Source organism: Ranitomeya variabilis, chromosome 6 (assembly GCF_051348905.1).
Source record: "Ranitomeya variabilis isolate aRanVar5 chromosome 6, aRanVar5.hap1, whole genome shotgun sequence".
Lineage (NCBI taxonomy): Eukaryota > Metazoa > Chordata > Amphibia > Anura > Dendrobatidae > Ranitomeya > Ranitomeya variabilis.
In genome coordinates this window covers 194,710,054-194,727,745 of record NC_135237.1, presented here as the reverse complement: position 1 = coordinate 194,727,745, position 17,692 = coordinate 194,710,054, and the positions used below count along the sequence as shown (strand labels likewise).

The window sequence follows — 17,692 nt, the reverse complement described above, 5'->3', positions numbered from 1 at the left end:
TTGTTTAGACTAATATTGCGTTATCCTTATTCACACATTATCCTACATTTATAAAATAATAAATTGTTTATCTGGTTACATAAATGAGGAGATGCTGCTCCAGTCTATGCAAATTGCATCTTCAGAGAAAAAGAGGACTTGAACTCTATAGCGCCACCTGTAGGAAGTTAAAGAGGTAATTTACATATTAAATTTCCCAGAGGAGCATTGCACGGCTGAATGTTATGTCCATATGCACTAAGGTGTTAGAGAAGTAATATATCACTTCTTTTTCTACAGGATGTTTTTATGTAAATGAGAATGTAACCTCATGGGGAAAAATGCTATATGAACAGCAGTGTGGGTTTCCCATTGAAATCAATAGGAAATATATTTAAAGACTATGTAAAGGTTTTTTTTATGGATTTTGGAGAGGATCACATGCAAAAAAACCTCTGTGTGAACATACTCTACCACTGGCTAAAAGTAAGGCATTTTTTCTCCACCTGGATCTGTGTAGAGACTTTTTCACATTTGCACCCTTTTTGACATATGTCATAAATGTGAATCAAAACTTGGTCAAACAACAAGTCATTCCACTTATACAAGGTAATGTGAATAATGCAAATGGTTCTAAATTCTTGCACAAATAGGTAAAAATAATGCGGCAGAGCAGATTCGACATTGTTTTTATATCACCCAAAAAGTCACAAATACATTGACATTAAGGCCAATTATTTTCTAACCATATTTTCTTGTTGTTTTTCTTAATACAATGCTAATTTGATATTTTCAATGTATTATGTTACATTTAAATTATTACAAAGTTCCTACCCAAAGTTCCTACCCAAAAAGTAAATGAGGGACAGTCTTCCTGCATTCATGTGCGTACAGGAGTCAGAAGAGACAACTGTTTGCAGAATAATCAATCAGCCAAACAGTTATTTAATTATATGGCTATATTAAGAGTATGTCCACATCCTTTATGTGAATATTTCTGAATGAGTAATCCACTTCAAAGAAATGGTTGAAAAATGTTTTTTGGGCACATTTTTGTTGCATTTATATCATTTATGTGTATGAGTGTGTTTTTTTCCTGTTTCAATTGATTCAATTTTGGAGCTTATGCAGAAAAACACCAAGAATTGATATATTTCTTTTTTATCCTCATAGAAAATAAGTGTGGAAATAACAGGACCATGTGCATTATATTTTTTTCCATTGAAATAAATAGGGAGATTATTTAGAGAGTATTTAAAGTGGTCTTGGAAGTGGATTTTAGAGCAGAATCTGCTCCAAAATCCACATAAAGAAATTCTATTTTAACCTACTCGAGTGCCTCACTCACTTCTTTACACATAGGCATAAATGCACTGATCTGTCTAACCTGTTGATTTTGATTATATATTTGCATTTATTTTATTCTTTGTGAATCGCAAAGTGTGTACATTAAACATAGAAATTAGCCTGTTTGAGGATAGTTCTCAATATGCAGCGTTATATTAGGAAAAGTGTGGTTGATCTCTGCAACCAAATCCAAACCGACAATGAGCACTGAGATAGCACTGCCATTTGTCTGATTTTATTTTATTCTTTTGAATGTGTTTGCTTCATGTGATCGTAAAGCACTGTGTAATAGACTTATGCTATAGAGGTTACAATAATTATTTGTATTATCAGTGTAGAACTGATCTGCTCCTATACAGCAGCAATGTGAAGCGAGGCATCAAACATGCACATATGAAGAAAAATCTAACGTTTGTGTTGGGTAACTTTGCATCTAGTACAGCTTTATACCTAAGCCAATTTCTAAGGGTTGGGTAGATGCATAAATTGATGGATGTGTAACTTGTAATTACGGTTAGGTACACAAAAAGCTTGCTAAGATGAGTATGTATATTCAATGTAATTTTACATGAACTAGAGAAAATCATCGGTCACAAGTACATCACAATACTACACTCCTGAGTTGTATGTTTATGATAGACATAATATGAAGAAAAATTAATTACTTATGAGTACATGTAAATTTAAAACTAAAGGCAATGAACAAGGTTTTTTCAAGTAAAATAAATAAATGAAATTAAAATATGGTTGAATTATTTCATAAAATATTTTAGGCATATATACAGACATATAGAAGGAAATCACATGTAAAAATGCACTTTTTATATTTAGAATGATCTTAAGGCTGTTTACAATACAAATCAAATATTGAGTTTACCTGTATTATCATAAAGTACATGGAAGGGAAATAAGTAAGGTATGAATGCAGGGAACGTTGAGCAGCAGTTCAAATAAACAATACGACTCAACAGCTACAGTAATCCAGTTATTTAGCTTCTTGGGATTAGGTAGACACAAAGCTGCTGGAAGACAATGTTACTTACAGTTTACAGGGTAAATCCTCTGGATCTCCAGAAGCTGCACTCTCACATATGATGCTCTGGGAAAGCTGATCACTCTTTATAATCAGCATAGCCTCCTCCCATGGCCAATCACAGACACTCAACAGTCAGCTGCATCTCTCCATAGCAGGGAAGTGTAGTGACAAACCCTATTGTACTGTAGAATACAAAGTGATGATTAGCAGAGCACACTTCAAGGAAATGGAAAGCATATGAAAGACAAACTTCATCAGCTTCACAGTCACGGCCCAATCTGCCATAGGAGTACTATGCGGCCATACAAGCAAACAGCAATTAGTTTTAAACTCTCGATCCAATTCCTTGTATAAATAAATATTGCAAATTGCATCTAAGTGGCTAAACAACCAACAAAACAACAAAATGCATTTTTTGGGAAAAAAAGGCAGAAATTCTAATATCCCAAAATCTATTTTACCATTATGTAGTTGCTATTGTTCAAAATGCATCTACACGTCATGACAAACAGATGATATTTGTTCACGTTTAGAAAAATATCCAGTGGAAATATTCCTGCTAATGTTTGTATGATCGTGTTTTTTTGTGCTGCCCAATACTATGTAGTTCAAGAATGATGTTCATATATTCATCTATACTACACATTGTTGTGAAATGAAATGTTTGTTTTTTTACTTTATTATAGTCACTTGTGTTTTGCATCTTACACATGATTTTAAATACAATTACATGGGTCGGTTTCATGTCAATAATAAGCAATATTTATAACAAAAGCCACATTTTGCACCAGAGGGGTAAGCTAGGGTTTGGTTCAGGGGGAGCAAAATTTCTGAGTGGGCCCCTAACCAGGTAACCTTGATTAAAACTGGGTGACGCACCGTAATAGTGGAGGCGAACCTCAGCAGACGACAGTGATGTTACTGAGAATAATCTCTATACAAAGACCAACATGGATATTACCACCATATGGTCAGTGGTAAACACGAATCCTACAGAACATAACAGAGATCACAGCACAGTTACAGATAATGACTTACCACTGACATTCTTTCTGATGGAATCATGCATTTTTCCCGTCTTTTCCTTCTGGCCCAGACCGATATGACAACTTCTTCCAGCCACGACTCGGCTTCAGAGAATACAACAAAGACACATTTCCAGTGCCCCAGATTCCTGGTCGTTGCAGTAACGTCGCTCTGCCACTAAGGGGAGTGATGGTACGTCTGATTGCACTAAAGAGTTCACCTGACCAGGTATCACAGTCACACATTACACTTCACACTCTGGCCACCAGGGGGAGCAAAAGGTTCTATGTATTAGGCCACTCCTCACACTCTGGTAAAACTGGGGGTTGGATAGGAAGTTAGGAAGAAGCTGACTGGGTTTTGCCCAGGTAACATCTAGTGAGTGGAAAGTGTTACTTGGGAAGATTCAGGGGGGTCCCTGTCAGGGGTGGGACCCTAGCAGAGGCCTAGCAAAGGACAGATCGTTACAGAGCCGTGCCTGCACTTCATTGCGGCGGCATCTTAAGAAAGGACATGAAGCGAAGTATATTGTGGAGAAGTGAGAAACGAGATCACAGCACAAAGGCGATAGAACCAGAAGGAGTCGTGCCCCGAGATCGGCAACATCCTTCTGAGGCGCGTAGCCGGTGGCCGGAACGCTGAGGAAGTAATAGACTCTACGCATTACTTTGAACTACGGCAGGGCAGTTAACTCTAGGTTGGCTGTCTCACCTTTTACACCTAATGAAGACAACGGAGAGGGGCATCTCTAGGGTCCCTATAAAATAACTCCACGCCTACCCCGTCATACGGGTGCGTCCTATCCATATCATCTGGGGGACGGAGAGAAAGAACAGAAACATACACGACAGTTGTGAGGACTATCCCGTGGTGCTCAGCAGGGAAGTACTACAACACCCAGGCGCTAGTATGTAGGCACTGATTTCCACCTGCAAAGGGAACTCTGGATGTGCCTTCGGACCGGCCGGTCTCAGCCAGCCCTGTTAGCAGTGCTCTGGATTGTGAATGCCGAAGCCTTCAGTAAAGAGGTAAAGAGACTGCAACCCTGTGTCCTCGTCATTTACTGCGACCTACACCGTCACCTACATCTTTAATTGGGCGCCCCTTAGCAGGGCCATGGACCGGGTCAGGCCACCGTGACATCCCCAGAACCGAGAGACCCGGTACCAAGTACCCCGTTGCCCTGCGCTTGGGGGCCGCTCCAAACTTAACTTCTCATATTCCAGCCCCATCACCATCTATTCCCAACCTGCACAAACTCCTCATCCTGCTGATATCCCAATACTGAGCCACTGCTGCCGTATGTGTCACTATTACTGCACCTATTGTGTGGTTCTCTGTGCCTTCTAAATTCTAAAGCACCCCTCTATAATATAATAATGCCGGGTGCAAGTGCCCTAGAAAACAGTGCCCATATTTTGCCCCATAGAAAGTAATAATGCCCTCTGTGTGCCCCTTTGATAGTCACAGTAACCTGAGTTCCCCTATAACAATAAGTACCCACTTTACATTTAATACTGTCCCAAGTCTCCCCCCTGTACAGCTCCCCTATACACAGCATGATGCTTTCTCACTGTATAGTACCACGCACACAGTCTACTGACCCCTTAGTAGCCCCCAAACTGTTGGATGGCTTCAACACTGCATGATGAACCCCTCACTGTAATCTCCACACTGTATGATGGCCCCCTAGATAGTCTCCATATAGTATAATGCACTCCCCATAGGCCTTCATATAGCATAATGCACTCCCTATAGGCCTTCATACAGTATAATGCAAACTCATAGGCCTACTCTATATTGTATAATGCACCCCCCATAGGACTACTCTATATTGTATAATACATCCCCATAGGCCTACTCTATATTGTTTAATGCAGCCCACATAGGCAGACTCTATAGCATGAGGCAGCCCCCATAGGCAGACTCTATAGCATAAAGCAGCCCCCATAGGTAGACACTATAGCATAAGCAAGCCCCCATAGGCAGAATCTATAGAAAAAGGCAGCCACCATAAGCAGACCCTATAGCATAAGGCAGCCCCCATAGGCAGAATCTATATCACAAGGCAGCACCCCATAGGCACTCTGTAGTATAAGGAAGCCCCCATAGGCAGACTCTGCAGTATAAGGCAACCCCCATAAGCAGACCGTGTAGTATAAGGAAACCCCCCTAGGCAGACTCCGTAGTGTAAGGCAGCCCCCATAGGCAAACTCTGTAGTATAAGGCAGCCCTCATAGGCAGACTGTAGTATAAGGCAGCCCCCATAGGCAGACTCTGTAGTATAATGCAGCCCCCATAGGCAGCCCCCATAGGAAGACTCTGTAGCATAAGGCAGCCCCCATAGGCAGACTCTGTAGTATAACGCAACCTCCATAGGCAGACTCTATAATAAAAGGCAGCCCCCATAGGCAGACTCTGTAGTATAAGGCAGCCCCCATAGGCAGACTCTGTACTATAAGGCAGCCCCCATAGGCAGACTCTGCAGTATAAGGCAGCCCCCATAGGCAGACTCTGTAGTATAAGGCAGCCCCCCATAGGCAGACACCAGACACTGTAGTATAAGGCAGCCCCCCTACGCAGAATCCATAGTAAAAGGCAGCCCACATATGCAGACTCTGTAATAAGGTAGCTCCCCATAGGCAAACTCTGTAGTATAAGGCAGCCCCCATAGGTATATTCTGTAGTATAATGCAGCCCCCATTAGCAGACTCTGTAGTATAAGGAAGCCCCCCATAGGCAGACTCTAGTATAAGGCAGACTTTGTAATAAGTAAGCACCCCCATAGGCAGACTCTATAAAAAGGCAGCCCCCATAAGCAGACTCTGCAGTATAAGGCAACCCCCATAAGCAGACCCTATAGTATAAGGCAGCCCCCATAGGCAAACTCTGTAGTATTAGGCAACTCATATAGGCAGACTCTGTATTATAAGGCAGCCCACATAGCCAGACTCTGTAGTATAAGGCAGCTCCCATAGGCAAACTCTGTAGTATAAGGCAGCCCCCATAGGCTGACTCTGTACTATATGGTAGCCCCCATATGCAGACTCTGTAGTATAAGGCATGCCCCCTAGGCAGAATCCATAGTAAAAGGCAGACCCCATAGGCAGACTCTATAATAAGGCAGCCCCCAGAGGCAGACTTTGTAGCATAGGGTAGCCCCCTACAGGCAGCTCCCATAGGAAGACTCTGTAATAAGGTAGCCCACCTTAGGCAGAATCTGTAATAAGGCAGTCCCCATAGGCAGACTCTGTAATAAGGCAGCCCACCTTAGGCACACTCTGTGGTATAACGCAGCCCCACAAAGGCAGACTCTGTAATAAGGCAGCCCCCCATAGGCAGACTCTGTAATAAGGCAGTCCCCATAGGCAGACTTTGTAGCATAATGCAGCCCCCCGATAGGCAGACTCTGTAATAAAACAGCCCCCCATAGACAGACTCTGTAATAAGGCAAGCCCCATAGGCAGACTCTATAGCATAAGGCAGCCCCCATAGGCAGACTCTGTAATAAGGCAGCCCCCATAGGCAGACTTTGCAAAAAGGCAGCCCCCCATACGCAGACTCTGTAGCATAAGGCAGCCCCCCATAGGAAGACTCTGTAATAAGGCAGATGCCATAGGCAGACTTTGTAATAAGGCAGCCCCCCATAGGCAGACTCTGTAGCATAAGGCAACCCCCATAGGCAGACTCCGAAATAAGGCAGCCCCCCCATAGGCAGACTCTGTAATAAGGCAGCCCCCCATAGGCAGGCATACTCTAGTATAAGGCAGCTCCATAGGCAGACTCTGTAGTATAAGGCAGCACCCCATAGGCAGACTCTGTAGCATAAGGCAGCCCCTCATAGGCAGATTCTGTGATAAGGCAGCCCCCCATAGGCAGACTTTGTAGTATAAGGCAGTCCCCATAAAAATAAATAAGTACTCACTTCTCTTCTTCCTGGTTCCTCCACTGCTCCGAGTAGTGACGTCATTGCACCAGCTGTCAGTGTCGGCGTCGGTGACGTCAGATGCTGACAGGGGGATGATGGGAGAAGGAGCGTAGCGCTTTCTCTCATCAATGCGGTCAGATATATTGGCATGAAGCCGATACAGCTGAACCTTCTATTCTAATTCTAATTCTAATAACACAAAATCTATTTTACCATTAGGTAGTTGCTATTGTTCAAAATGCATCTACATATCATGACAAACAGATATGATATTTGTCCACGTTTAGAAAAATATCCAGTGGAAATATTCCTGCTAATGTTTGTATTATCGTGTTTTTTTGTGCTGCCCAATACTATGTAGTTCAAGAATGATGTTCATATATTCATCTATACTACACATTGTTGTGAAATGAAATGTTTGTTTTTTTACTTTATTATAGTCACTTGTGTTTTGCATCTTACACATGATTTTAAATACAATTACATGGGTCGGTTTCATGTCAATAATAAACAATATGTATAACAAAAGTCACATGTTGCACCAGAGGGGTAGCTAGGGTTTTGGTTCAGGGGGAACAAAACTGCTGAGTGGGCCCCTAACCAGGTAACCTTGATTACAACTGGGTGACGCACCCTAATAGTGGAGAACCTCAGCAGATTACCGCGATGTTGCTGAAAATAATCTCTATACAAAGACCAACATGGATATTACCACCATATGGTCAGTGGTAAATACCAGTCCTACAGAACATAACAGAGATCACAGCACAGTTACAGATAATGACGTACCGCTGACATTCTTTCTGATAGAATGGTTCATTTTTTCCGTCTTTTCCTTCTGGCCCAGACCGATATGACAGCTTTATCCAGCCACAACTCGGCTGCAGAGAATACAACAAAGACACATTTAACTTCTCATATTCCAGCCCCATCACCATCTATCTCCAAACTGCACAAACTCCTCATCCTGCTGATATCCCAATACTGAGCCGCTGCTGCCGTATGTGTCACTATTACTGCACCTATTGTGTGGTTCTCTGTGCCTCCTAAATTGTAAAGCAAACCTCTATAATATAGTAATGCCGGGTGCAATTGCCCTAGAAAACAGTGCCCATATTTTGCCCCCTAGAAAGTAATAATGCCCTCTTTGTGCCCCTTTGATAGTCACAGTAACCTGAGTTCCCCTATAACAATATGTACCCACTTTACATTTAATACTGTCCCAAGCCTCCCCCCTGTACAGCTCCCCTATACACAGTATGATGCTCTCTTATACACAGTATAATGCTCCCTCACTGTATGGTATCACCCACACAGTATACTGACCCCTTAGTGGCACCCAAACTGTTGGATGGCTTCAACACTGCATGATGACCCACTCACTGTAATCTCCACACTGTATGATGGCCCCCTAGTCTCCATAAAGTACAGTATACTGCACTCCCCATAGGCCTTCATATAGTATAATGCACTCCCTATAAGCCTTCATATAGTATAATGCACCCCCCATAGGCCTACTCTATATTGTATAATGCACCCCCATAGGCCTACTCTATATTGTATAATGCATCCCATAGGCCTACTTTATACTGTATAATGCAGCCCCAATAGGCAGACTTTATAGCATGAGGCAGCCCCCATAGGCAGACTCTATAGCATAAGGCAGCCCCCATAGGCAGACTCTGTAGTATAAGGCAGTCCCCATAGGCAGACTCTGTAGTATAAGGCAACCCACATAGGCAGATTGTACTATAAGGCAGCCCCCATAGGCAGACTCTGCAGTATAAGGCATCCCCCATATGCAGACTCTGTAATGTAAAGCAACCCCCATAGGCAGACTCTGTAGTATAAGGCAACCACCCTAGGCAGACTCCATAGTAAAAGACAGCCCCCACAGGCAGACTCTGTAATAAGGCAGCCCCCCTTAGGCAGTCTCTGTAGTATAAGGCAGCCCCTCATAGGCAGACTCTGTAATACGGCAGCCCCCATAGGCAGACTCTGTAATAAGGCAGCCCCCATAGGCAGACTCTGTAGCATAATGCAGCCCCCCGATAGGCAGACTCTGTAATAAGGCAGCCCCCCATAGACAGACTCTGTAATAAGGCAACATCCATATGCAGACTCTGTAGCATAAGGCAGCCCCCCATAGGCAGACTCTGTTGCATAAGGCATCCGCCCATAGGCAGACTCTGTAATAAGGCAGCCTCCATAGGCAGACCCTGTAGCATAAGGCAGCCCCCATAGGCAGACTCTGTAATAAGGCAGCCCCCATAGGCAGAATCTATAGCATAAGGCAGCCCCCATAGGCAGACTCTGAAATAGGGCAGCCCCCATAGGCAGACTCTAATAAGGCAGCCCCCCATAGGCAGGCAGACTCTGTAGTATAAGGCAGCCCCCATAGGCAGACTCTGTAGTATAAGGCATCACCCCCATAGGCAGACTCTGTAGTATAAGGCAGCACCCCCATAGGCAGACTCTGTAGCATAAGGCAGCCCCCATAGGAAGACTCTGTAATAAGGCAGCCCCCATAAAAAATAAATAAGTACTCACTTCTTTTCTTCCTGGTTCCTCTGCTGCTCCGAGTAGTGACGTCATTGCACCCGCTGTCAGTGTCGGCATCGGTGACGTCAGATGCTGACAGGGGCATGATGGGAGAAGGAGCATAGTGTTTTCTCTCATCAATGGGGTCAGATATATCAGCATGAAGCCGATACAGCTGAACCTTCGATGACAGGAGGGGGGCCTGCTGCTGGCGGCCTGGCGGCAGAGCAGGGAGTTTGATTCTCCCTGCCCTGCCGCAGAATGTAACTGTATCAGTACGCTGTGTACACGCCAATACAGTTACAGTAGCTCTGGGTGGGCCCCCTCAGGGTGCGGGGCCCAGGGCGATGGCCCCCTCTGCCCCCGATAGCTACGCTACTGTGTTGCACTAAAGTAAGCCATTAAAGCAGCATGAGATCAAAGAGATTGGTGCAGGATCATGGGGCAGGATGAAGACAGATGGGGCAGGAACATGGGGCAAGATGGAGACAAATGGGGCAGGAGGGAGACACATGGTGCAGGATCATAGGGCAGCATGGAGACACATAGTGCAGGATCATGGGGCAAGCTGAAGGCAGATGGGACAGGATGAAACAGATGGGGCAGGATGGAGACAGATGGTGCAGGATGGAGACAGATGGGGCAAGAACATGGGGCAGGATGGAGACACATGGTGCATGATCATTTGGGCAGGATGGAAACACATGGGTTAGGATCATGGGGCAGGATGGAGACAGAAGGGGCAAGAACATGGGGCAGGATGGAGACACATGGTGCATGATCATTTGGGCAGGATGGAAACACATGGGTTAGGATCATGGGGCAGGATGGAGACAGAAGGGGCAGGAACATGGGGCAGGATGGAGACACATGGTGCATGATCATTTGGGCAGGATGGAAACACATGGGTTAGGATCATGGGGCAGGATGGAGACAGAAGGGGCAGGAACATGAGGCAGGATGGAGACACATGGGGCAGGATCATGGGGCAGGATGGAGACAGAAGTGGCAGGAATGTGGAGCAGGATGGAGACACATGGGGCAGGATGGAGACAAATGGGTCAGGATCATGGGGCAGAATGGAGACAGATGGGGTAGGAACATGGGGCAGGATGGAGAACATGGTGCAGCATCATTTGGGCAGGAACCTAGGGCAGGATGGAAACACTTGGGTCAGGAACATGGGGCAGGATGGAGACACATGGTGCAGGATCATGGGGCAGGATGGAGACATGGTGCGGGATCATTTGGGCAGGAACATGGGGCAGGATAGGAAACACATGGGTCAGGATAATGGGGCAGGATGAACATGATGGATACATATGGGGCAAGATCATGGGACAGATGGGTAGGAGCATGGGACAGATGGGGCAGGAGCATGGGACAGATGGGGCAGGATTGAGACAGATGGGGCATTGTGGGGAGAGCATATGGGGCAGAATTGGAGATCATATGGGGCAGGATGGGAGAACATATGGGGACAGAATGGGAGAACATATGACTGGAGCAAGGAATGAGACAAAAAGAGGCCAGGATGGGGGATATTATTACTGTAGGGGCTACTCAAGGGATATTATTACTGCAGTGTTGTATTTTATTTTTGAGGATACTGTTTTCAATGGCAGGGGGTCTGGCGCGTGGCACAGGTCTGGCCTTTAAATATATGATGGGTGAGCATAATTAAGTTTGGATTTATGTTGTGAGCTTGCTACTAAGCGAAAAATATACACTTGACTGATTGAACTAGCTCCTTTGTCACATTTTTTATGCCTCCTTTGTCAATATGAGCACTTGGCACTTTACTGTTGTATCATATTTATGCTGAGATACCTGTGGCCAATTTGTATCTGATCCCTCTCTATTTTGTATGTTTCTTTTAATTGTGATTTATTTACTATATTACTATCTGATGGACAATAAAATTTGTATATTTTACGATATCTTTGGACATAGTACTCCTATTTTTCTTTGGTTGAGTAAGCAACCAAGATAGTAACATGACGTTTCGACTGCCGAGTCTTACTCATTTAATCGCATAGTATGCTAGTAATAAGTATGCATAGCGAATCCTTGATTAAAGGTATGAGTTGTGCTAAATTGTGTCGAAGTGGTATGCAGCAAATAAAGAGCTGCTGCCCTGTGTGTGGGACCTGAGAATTCTTGTTTGCTGAGCGGCGCTCCTGCGCCCTGCTGGTGCTCATATCTTTAATCAATGATTCGCTATGCATACTTATTACTAGCATACTAAGCGATTATATAAGACTCGAGAGAGTCGAAAAGTCGTTACTATCTTGGTTGCTTACTATATATTTGTAATTTGCTCCCATCTGCTGTTCATGTTGAATAAATTTACACTATTTTGCATATGTAATTACTAGGGTGTGCGGTGTCTTCTAAATAATATTTGATTGCTTGGATTCTTACAGTCCGTGGCACCAGCACCTCGCTCCAAATTGACTGAGTTCATACCATTGTACCCTATTTATTATTTCCTACAGAGACAAGTTCTGGCTGATAGAAGTTATGGCGGTCTTTGCTGGATGAACATGAAAAGAGAAGATGAAGGACTAGAGAGATGTCACTGGTGAGTCAGTGTCTTACATGTATACTTACATTATACACTGTATATTATATGCAGAGCTCTTGTGTATAATGTCACTGGTGATCACTGTATTACCTGTACACTGACACTATATACTAAGTACAGAGGCTCCTGTGTATAATGGCACTTATGGTAACTTATTAGTATTTTGTTTTTTTTATTAATGATCAGTATTGCAGTATTCGTTCACTTTGGTGGAAATATGTGTTCTGGTCATGGTGTGACGGTATTTGTTCTTTGTATGTGTTATTATTCAGTAACTATGTGGTGGCAACATGTGGTCTGGTTATGGTATGGGGGTATTTGTTCCTTGTATGTGGTATTACAGGTCACTATGTGGTGGTAATATGTGGTCTGGTCATAGTGTGGCAGTATTTGTTCCTTGTATGTGGTATTATTCGGTCACTATGCGGTGGTAGTATCTGGTCTGGTCATGGTGTAATGGTATTTGTCCCTTGTATGTGATATTATTGGTCATTTTAAAACTTGAAAAATAAATAAAAATATACTGTCACAACACAGCTGTCAGGTGACCCAGGACCAGGGGCTCCTTCCCTGTCTGTAACACTAGGGGGCGCCCTAGATTGCCCTGCTCCCTGGGATACTACAGATGGTGAAGATGCCAGGGCCTCTGCCCTTTTCTTATCTCCTGAGTTAGCCCTCCATCTGTTCTCTTCCCCCACCCAGGGAAGAGGGGGCTTCTGTGTACCACTGTAGTACACCAACCTAACAAACAAGGCAACACAAACAAGGGTTAACAGAAAACTCCAGGCATACAAAAAATTAACTCACTTATAAAAGAAGAATGCACCCGGGTGCAACAGTCACTAATAACTCCTTCAACTCTCCTCATTGGAGCTCTTCTCCTCCGTTAGCCATGCAGCAATAAAGCTAGCTCTGACAAGGATTAGTATCAGAGCCCAGATTATAAAAGGAAAAGGAGTGGCTAACCGAGCTCAGCTGTGACCACAGGGATTTCCAACATGGCAGATTAACTCCTGTTCTGCCAGAACGAACAAACACATCTAAAATTTAGGAGAAGTGCTTCTTCTCAGTGCTAGAGTAGGAGCAATCAGATGCTGCAGTCTCCTGGCTCCACAAAGAGTATAAGATATTTTAACAAATGTTTAATAAGTTACAATAGAGTAGGGCCTGGCCAAAAGAGTCTACCTTGCCATGGTTGCGGATTAAAAAATATTTTGGCCACAACAAAAGATGTTGGCTATGTATGTGATCCAGTGATGGGAACTGTTAGGCTGGACTCACACTAGACCGTAATACGGACGACTGCTATGCGATGGTAAAATAGCTGCAAGAAAAACAATGCTAAGGTCAGGCAACAAGCAGAAGAGACTTGTTTGGGCTAAAGAATACAAGGAATGGACATTAGACCAGTGGAAATCTGTGCTTTGGTCTGATGAGTCCAAATTTGAGATCTTTGGTTCCAACCACCGTGTCTTTGTGCGACGCAGAAAAGGTGAACGGATGGACTCTACATGCCTGGTTCCCACCGTGAAGCATGGAGGAGGAGGTGTGATGGTGCTTTGCTGGTGACACTGTTGGGGATTTATTCAAAATTGAAGGCATACTGAACCAGCATGGCTACCACAGCATCTTGCAGCGGCATGCTATTCCATGCGGTTTGCGTTGAGTTGGACCATCATTTATTTTTCAACAGGACAATGACCCCCAAACACACCTCCAGGCTGTGTACGGGCTATTTCACCAAGAAGGAGAGTGATGGGGTGCTACGCCAGATGACCTGGCCTCCATACTCACCAGACCTGAACCCAATCGAGATGATTTGGGGTGATCTGGACCGCAGAGTGAAGGCAAAAGGGCCAACAAGTGCTTAGCATCTCTGGGAACTCCTTCAAGATTGTTGGAAGACCATTACCGGTGACTAACTCTTGAAGCTCATCAAGAGAATGCCAAGAGCATGCAAAGCAGTCATCAAAGCAAAAGGTGGATACTTTGAAGAACCTAGAATATACAACATATTTTCAGTTGTTTCACACTTTTTTGTTAAGTATATAATTCCACATGTGTTAATTCATAGTTTTGATGCCTTCAGTGTGAACTTACAATTTTCATAGTCATGAAAATACAGAAAAATCTTTAAATGAGAAGGTGTGTCCAAACTTTTGCTCTGTACTGTATGTGTCATTGACATATATATATATATATATATATTGTAGCATAGCGCCTACTACGTGTCTTGGGGGACACTCGCTTGGCACGGGATTAATGCACTCAGGCACGGTTTTCTATCAAAAACACAGTCTCTTAGGTTTATTTCACACAACAAAAACCATATCCACAGGAACTTAGTAACAGCTTGAACAGTATCTGGACATATTCAACTTTACCACAGTTCGTCTCTGACCCCGGTCAGCATTACACACGGTTTTCAGACGGTTACCCGTTGGCAACCTTCACGGGTTCCTGGACACCTCTTGGCCTCAGAGGTGCCCCATACACAATGTCTCTCTCTCTCTTCTAACCCCAGTTAGCTTAACACGGATCCCTTACCGTTACCTGTTGGTGCCGCACAGGTTTCTCGGATACCTCACCTCCACAGAGGTATCCTTCAGACGTTTCTCACACTGACTTTCCTTTTCTCTGACCCCGGTCAGTACAACACGAATCTCCATTCGTTACCTGCCATTGCTGCACAGGTTCTCGGATACCTCTCTTCACCAGAGGCATCCTTCCGACATTCTCACTCTGACCCCGGTCAGTACAACACGGATCTCCCTCTGTTCCACAGTCTGGTCTGTGCGAGCCCCGCCATGTGCTCTTCAGGGAGCCAACACTCCCAACACATGGGGCTCTCTCCAGGACCTTCCAGCACAGACCATTCAGATCCACACTCAGAGCCCATGTGACCAGCCCTCAGTCACATTATATAGTACTAACCACTCCCACAGGTGGGAGCGTGCATGTGTGGCTAGTTTGTCCTGCCCATCTCACACAACTAGCCTAGTAAATCTCCCTTACAACTACACCATAGATATACACACTCTTGAGGGACTACAGGTCCCAGAACAACAACATTGCATCAGACTTACCACGCAGACTCCCTCTGCGACACATCGGCCATTCACAACACTGCCAGTCACTGTTTTACCACCATTATCACAACTGATATGCCTCCATGCATATCCCAAGGAGCACACACAGCACCCCCTAGCTGCCACAGGGGTCACTACTACACTACAATATATATATATATATATATATATATATATATATATATATATATATATATATATATATATATATATATATATTTCATAGAGAGTTAGATAGCAGAATATCCGTTAATTCAATTGTCAGCTTTTGCTAAATCATTTCCGAACTCCTGCATTCATTCTATATATGCATATATAGACTGTATATATGTTTTCACAAATATTTGAGCCCATGGATCCATTTTATGTCCATTTTGCAAGCCGGCGAGAAAATCTCACCATACGGATGTCACACAGATGTCACATGGATGCTTACATGTGAGAAAATCGCATCCTCGCACTGCACACGGATGACATAGGGATCACTGTTCAGGGACCATTTCTGTGATTCTCGTCCGTGTAAAACTGACCGATTTTTTATACATTGTGTGTGACTCCAGCCTTAAAACGTGATTAGTGAGGACGTGGTGCATAAGTGGAGTTTTTCCAAGAGTGGGCGGTGGGACTGTGGAAGGTTCGAAGGGTGGAGGCGGGGCTGGGATGGAGCCTGAGTTGAGTCTCAAGTGGGCCCTAAAATTTTCCAGTATGGGGCCCTGAAATTCCTGGTTGCAGCCCTGTGCTTGTTTTTATTTTCACACAGTGACAGCAAGTAAGGTTTGTATTAAACCACTCATTGCAGATTTTACAATTAAATCCAATGTTTCTGTTTGTAATTGAAAATGCAAACCAGATGTTTTGGAATGTACTATTTTTTAAGAGAAATCTGCTTAAAGGGACTCTGTCACCTGAATTTGGAGGGAACAATTTTCAGCCACAGGGGCGGGGTTTTCGGGTGTTTGATTCACAGTTTCCTTACTAGGCATGTACTATGGAGGACAGAGAATGAACTTCAATCCAATATTGCAGCCAGCATGCAGCCAGCGGGTAAGGAAAGGGTGAATCAAACACCCGAAAACCCCGCCCCTGTGGCTGAAAATTGTTCCCTCCAAATTCAGGTGACAGAGTCCCTTTAAGGCTATGTTCACACATTGCATTTTAGCTGCTTTTTTATGTCAAGTTTAAGCAGCGTTTAAGCTGGTTACAAAAAGCAGGTTTTGCTTAGTTTTTGCTGTGTTTTTGGTGCATTTTTTACGGCGTTTTTATCAGGGTATATTTGTCTGTTGTGCATGCGGATAAAATTGAGTGCTTTACAAAAAATCACATTCAACTTCATTAGGTTTTGGCACCAAAAACACTACTTGTTGCTTTTAATAGGTGAAAAATGCTGCAAAAAGTGACATGCTGCATTTTGCAAAAAACAAGCTCTGTGACAAAACAGTCTTGAAAAAAAAAGCAAGATGTGTGCATAAGATTGTTGAAATCTATAATATTAACACCTTGAAAGTAACTTTAAGGCTGTGTGCACACTTTCAGGATTTTTCACGTTTTTTTCACTATAAAGACACGATAAAAACGCTTAAAAACGCATACATATGCATCCCATGATTTATAATTCATTTCGCAATTTTTGTGCATATGTTGCGTTTTTTTTCTGCGAAAAAAACGCATCACGGTAAAAAATGCAGCATGTTCATTAATTTTGCAGATTTCTCACTATATTATTGCATTGGGAACCTCCAGAAAAAACCGCAAAAAATCCGCAAAAAAAAGTGCAAAAAAGCGAGAAAAACGCAAAAAAACGGCATGCGGATTTCTTGCAGAAAATGTCTGGTTTTGTTCAGGAAATTTCTGCAAGAAATCCTGACGTGTGCACATAGCCTAATAATAAAAACCTTAATTGTAACACCCGTTAATACTTCACTCAACAATACACACGTTTAAATAAAGAGATAAAGAAAACACAGTGAGACAGTTATTGTGAAACAAAATAATTTTTACTAACAAAAATAAAAACAATTTTAAATTTTAAATAAAAAAGGACAATGTGATTTACTTTCGGGGTCTGCGGGAAGGAGTTACATGGTGGACCTGGGGCGTGTCGGGCTGAGATAGTAGGCTAGGAGTGGTTGGGGAAGTAGGGGAAGTGGAAGTGGCAGTCT

The 17,692-nt window shown here is 43.6% G+C and overlaps 1 protein-coding gene across 1 annotated transcript in view; it reads right to left on the bottom strand.

The window, feature by feature from the left end:
• Positions 1–2,416, bottom strand: part of DDC (dopa decarboxylase) — a 407,527-nt gene extending 405,111 nt beyond the window's left edge. Inside the window, exon 1 of the mRNA XM_077269362.1 lies at positions 2,370–2,416. The gene's annotated coding sequence lies outside the window, so the exon portion shown is untranslated. The remainder of the gene's footprint in view (positions 1–2,369) is intronic.
• Positions 2,417–17,692: the final 15,276 nt, after the last annotated feature.